Here is a 6,267-nt window from a genome sequence, read left to right as displayed (position 1 = left end):
GTCTTACGCTGTCTCTACTATCGGGCTTGGGTAATGGCATTACCTATTTTAATGTGTTCACACAGTCAGGTGCTGTTGCGGGGAGAGAGAGAGAGAGAGAGAGAGAGAGAGAGAGAGAGAGAGAGAGAGAGAGAGAGAGAGAGAGAGAGAGAGAGAGAGAGAGAGAGAGAGAGAGAGAGAGAGAGAGAGAGAGAGAGAGGTGGGGTGTCAAGAATTGTGACCGTTTGAGAAATAGCTGACCTTTTCAAACCTATCGTGAAATCAACTCAGTGAGACATAGGTGTAAGAGTTCACGTGCAACTGTTACTGTCTGTGTCTGCCGTTTGACTGAAACTCGCTCCGCTGCACGCTTCCTCGCCATACATCATGCACAAACAGTCGGCTTTTCCGCTTTTTCACCTGTCTGTCGATCGTGGAGATCTAGACCATCTTTCTGATACAGGGGGATCCCCGTGTCTAGCTTTGAAGACTACGGAGGTTTGTTTGCTTTGTCTCTGAACCATCTCTTCTTCTTCGTCGTCTTCTTCAGATTACTGAGGTAATCCTTAGATACATGGTAACTTCCCTCACTTGTACAGTTCTCCACAGAACTTTCAAGTGATTTTCAAATGCTGAATATTCAATATGAATAAAAACACGGACCTTTTTGCATTGCACCACAAAACTGGATGACTGGACACGAACTTTACAAAATGTAATAATACGGAAACAGTTTGTCGTTATGAATAACGTTCAAACACTGATTCGTACAGTCAAGTTCAATATGTACCTCATTCACATATCTTTGACGAGAACAAAGAAACTGCATGAGTTCTCGAGAACAATCTGTGCATGCAGGGAGCTGGCAATTACGAGGAATCAAAAAGAACATTCAAATATCAAGACGCACAGATAGGCAGAGACGGCTGTGCTGTGCCATCCATTCCTGTGAAAACTATGGCTGCTTCCAGCATGACGTGCAGTTCAAGACTGCTAATTTCCTGAGTGCAACTGACATAATTTCCTGAGTGCAACACAATTTCCTGAGCGCACAAGTAGCCTTATAAAGTTGCCCTCGTTCCGACATGTTGGTTCTTATCAGACAGTGGATGCCCATGCAGTGTTGGGAAGATGGTATATTAGTTATGTTACCCGTACGTGTGTAGAGACAGTCACACATTTCACATGCCGACTGTTGATCTCAGTGCTGCTGACAAAACAAACCTCCAAGTTTTACACGAAGATCTCAGTGCTGCTTACAAACCCAACCTCCAAGTTCTACACGAAGATCTCAGAGTGCTGCTTACAAACCCAACCTCCAAGTTTTACACGAAGATCTCAGTGCTGCTTACAAACCCAACCTCCAAGTTCTACACGAAGATCTCAGTGCTGCTTACAAACCCAATCTCCAAGTTCTACACGAAGATCTCAGTGCTGCTTACAAACCCAACCTCCAAGTTCTACACGAAGATCTCAGAGTGCTGCTTACAAACCCAACCTCCAAGTTTTACACGAAGATCTCAGAGTGCTGCTTACAAACCCAACCTCCAAGTTCTACACGAAGATCTCAGTGCTGCTTACAAACCCAATCTCCAAGTTCTACACGAAGATCTCAGTGCTGCTTACAAACCCAATCTCCAAGTTCTACACGAAGATCTCAGTGCTGCTTACAAACCCAATCTCCAAGTTCTACACGAAGATCTCAGTGCTGCTTACAAACCCAACCTCCAAGTTTTACAAGAAGAAGTAAAATAAAAACAAGACCCAAGTTAGCGCATCGACCTCAGAAGGTCTTCCAGAGGCGTTCTCGTGACGATAGAACAAGCATCACATTTTAATGTCAAATCAATCCTAAACATTTGCCTGTAAATGTTGGACGGTTCCGTGGCACGGGCGACACGTGGCGAGCAGTGTTTTACAGCGGTGCAGAGAGACCACAGAAAAAGATTATATCTCTGTGAAAGAGACTCACTGCGTGTTTCACGTGCCGCCCTGTGTCCCCTGACTGGGTCAGCGCGTGGAGTCCCCTCCGTCGCTCCCTCAGCTCCGTTCCTCAAACCTTTGCCTCACCGCTCTCCTGGGCTCGTATGCGTGAGAAGAAAGTAAAACCCTTGGAAGCAAATGCCTACCCTTCTTCCGACCCATGCATATTGAAAGAAGGGAAGAACTGCCAACTCCAAGACGCTCAAAACTGCTGAAGTAGTCGCGAACTTCCTTCTTATGCATACGGACCCTGGAGATGATTCGAGCTATGGGGGCTGCAGCAGAGAGCTGTCTTGCTTTGAGATGCAGGTAAGCGAACGCCGGGCGATCAGACGCCACTTTGTTGTACGTGTGAATTCACCCATCAAGCGGTCGCTCTCGGTTCATCTTCTTCCCGATGGGATGATGGCGAGGAGAGAGGCATGATGATGATCGACAGGTTGAGGGCTGTATGTGATATGGTGCGTTCCGTTCAGGGCGAGATGATGATGGTGTGAAGCATGTGGTTTTCCCGATACACAGCACGACTCTCGAACGATCTTCAATTCGCAGAATGATTAAGCCATTCCGCCAAAACTACTGCTCGCTTTAACACACCTCGCGGACATTTGGTAAAGGCCAAGTTCTTGATCGACACTTTTCTTATTGTTCCCACTTAGACCAGTGTGTTCTGACATATTTAACAGGTAACCAACAGTCTGAAGATGAGCTGTTCATGTATGTATATAGTTGCACGTGTGTAGTTCATTGCAAAGTCAGCAGCAACAATCTGTTCTCGGGGTCAGTTGCGCATTAACAAACACATACCAAGAAAAACAGAAAACATTCACAATCCCCCCCCCCCCCCAAACTTGAAACAGAAGCGGATTGTTGCAGCAGTGATTTCACGCAGTAGCGGGGAGGAAAGAGTGGAAGTCGTAATGGGCAGAATATACCTGCGCAGTTTCAGCGGCACAGACGACGCACGGCCTATTATTTATGCCGTCATAGGGAGTATGACGAGTACTTGGCCTGTTTTCCTTTCATGCAACGTGTAGCGGGCTGGGATAAGCTGCAGTGCGTCGTCGGTCCTGCCGAAGTTACATAGGTGAGCGGAGCCCCTAACGGTGCAAGATTTATGGCGGCGAGTTGCTCGGCAGAGAGACGGCTTTGTGTTTGTCATTCCCCTGTCATCCCCGCAGCTCTAACAAAGCCAGGGGACGTCACTGCTGCATTCCTCACGTCACGCTTCACGTCACACTGCCATGCTGCGCCGCACGATTAGACGTGCTGTACAAGGGGAACCCCCTTTTAAGACCTCTAACAATCTGAGAAAATCAGGTCTTAAAAGTTAAGGAAGGAGTGTTAAAAGTTAAGGAAGGAGTGTTAAAAGTTAAGGAAAGAGTGTTAAAAGTTAAGGAAGGAGTGTTAAAAGTTAAGGAAGGAGTGTTAAAAGTTAAGGAAGGAGTGTTAAAAGTTAAGGAAGGAGTTTTAAAAGTTAAGGAAGGAGTGTTAAAAAAGCGGTATATTTACAGAGGTAATGAACAGAAAGTTTTAGAAAACAGGATCTTATAATTTGGGGGTCTTAATAATGAGGTTGCATTGTGTTGTGCTGTGTCTTGCTGTGGTGGAGAGAGAAAGGCGGAGTTACGGAATCAGCCGTGTCCTACTTCCTGCAGTCAACTGTGTTTGAACAAACAACTCTTTTCAGATAACACACGACCAAAATTAATAAACATTTTTGTTTGTTTCGAGTAATAACCAACAAAGTGCTCATGCATGACAGCAAAGGAATATGGGCATACAGAGAGAGAGAGAGAGAGAGAGAGAGAGAGAGAGAGAGAGAGAGAGAGAGAGAGAGAGAGAGAGAGAGAGAGAGAGAGAGACAGAGACAGACAGACAGACAGACAGACAAAGTCTGACAGAGGGACAGAGAGCGAGAGACAGACAGACAGACAGACAGAGACAGAGAGACAGAGACATGGGCAGACAGACAGACAGACAGACAGACATGACAGACATGACAGACCAGACAGACCAGACACTGATAGACAGACAGACCGATGACTATTGAGGTCTAACGAATGACGTCTCACAACGTGCGTGGTCGTCCTTGGCGGTCAAGAAAGCCGCCGCGATCATTGCGCAGACGACACTTCTAGCCGCCAATTTTTTTTTGTGTGCGCATAACGTGCTCCACATAAATCGGCCGGAAACGAAGCAATTGGGAAACCTGGATATTTTTGGTGGGCAATAAAATAAGCCAACCAACGGTTTTTTTTAAAATGAAACCTCCAGTAGAGCGAGCAGAATGCTCTTAAACATAGAGAATACTACATGGCTTGCTGTGTCGTACCAGATTTACACGAGGTTTTTTTTTAAAATATTGAACTGCGAGCGAAAGCGTGTACTTACGTGTATTTTACTAAAAATGTCTTGCAGACGAGGCAGCTAAATTAAAGACGCTTGTTTTGGAACCTCGATCTCTTCTCAGTAAAGCCTCGTGCAATCTATTACTGACGTCAAAGCAAAGAAACGTCACTCTGAAAGTGTGGCGTTACGTGTTAGTTCTAAAGATTCATCGAAGGTAATTAGCGAGCGCAATTTTTGTTTCTATAATGACGTTTGTCTCGGTGACTTTGGCATCATAAGCAGTGGAAAAACAGGTCCCTGCCAGACTTGCTTGACATGACCTCATTTACATGATATACACACGTGTGATTTGAACGATTTGAACGATTATTATCTCACGGGTGTCTCTCTCACGTATGTAGGATAAATAAATTTATGCTACGCAAAAACTTCTGACCTAAAACTACGAGAGAGACAGGTCAGGGTCGGGGTTTTGTGTTGAATGTTGCATTAATTTTTTTTACTTCAAAATACGTCAGCAAACCAGGCTATAAATGTGAATTCAAGTAACACACAGACATAAAATATATCGTCTGCATTCTATCGCTGACGCAACCGATCCATTTGGCTTGAAGTGAAATGTGTTTGCTGCATGTGTGTACGATGAATCATGCCGCGTGATAACCGTGCATCTTGACATAAAGGTAACAAACACAAACACACACACACACACACACACCCCGTACACACGCACACACACACACACACACACACACGTACACACGCACACACACACACACACACACACACACACACACACACACACACACAAACATAAGCACAGACACACGAACACATACACACAAAATGTCTGCCTGCCGCCCAGCAAGCTAAGACAATACCTTTATTCTGCTTTTTATCTTCTAAAACTGGTAATCTTCCAGTAGGTATTAATTTAGTTTTACTAAAGCCTGCTGGGACACAAGTAATGGGTTAGTGCATTTGTAAACAGGAATCGCTTGACAAGTGGCCCCCTTCATCCCCCCCCTTCCTCGTCCTGATATGGCTCTGCGTAGTCGGCTGGACGTTAAGCAACAAATAAACAAACAAACAAACAATCTTCTAAAATTCAATTTGTTTTCTACTTACAGCTCCTTTCATTACAGAGCCAGTAAAGCAGAAGGCTGTGCAGGTGGCTTGAGAGTGTCATGTACAACACAAAACTCCAGACGTGTCTGTCACGCTGTCCTCCTCGCAAGCTGATATACGGCTGCCCGAAAAACACGGTGTTTCGCCACTAAGTGTCAGCGTGTGGTCATCTAATAAAATGTATCCTCTAGTACGGCGCTTTGCGGTCAGACAGCGAGATGCATGGTCAGTTTTGTGTGTGTGTTTGTGTGTGTGTGTGTGTGTGTGTGTGTGTGTGTGTGTGTGTGTGTGTGTTTGTGTTTGTGTTTGTGTGTATGTGTGTTTGTGTGTGTGTGTGTGTGTGCGTGTGTGTTTGTGTGTGTGTGTGCGTGCGTGCGTGCGTGCGTGCGTGCGTGTGTGTGTGTGTTAGTTCGTGTGTGTGTGTGTGTGTGTGTGTGTGTGTGTGTGTGTGTGTGTGTGTTCTTGTCGTTCTTCTGATATTTGTCACCTTCAACACATTTTCTTGTGAATGTTTGATTGTTTTGAATTATTAGTTTGTTGTCCTTGTTCCTTTGACAGTTTACATTAGCAACTGATGTAGCAAGACGAAGCAGCAAGAGCGTATTAACAGCAACATCAACTATGTATAACAAACATTTAAATACTGAGAAGAAAGAAGAAGAGAACAGGATTAAAGTCAAGTCGCACAAAGACCTTGTTTATTTCTCCCTCAAAGTTCACGACCTGGCTCTCCCTTGATGAAATGTCTGACACGTCACGCCTTCACCAATCTTCTCGCCCCCTGATCGGGCCTCCCTTGGGTGCACGCTCTGCGCACGCGCAACC

Source organism: Littorina saxatilis, linkage group LG10, assembly GCF_037325665.1.
Source record: "Littorina saxatilis isolate snail1 linkage group LG10, US_GU_Lsax_2.0, whole genome shotgun sequence".
In the NCBI taxonomy this organism is placed as follows: domain Eukaryota; kingdom Metazoa; phylum Mollusca; class Gastropoda; order Littorinimorpha; family Littorinidae; genus Littorina; species Littorina saxatilis.
This window is presented reverse-complemented; position numbering follows the sequence as displayed.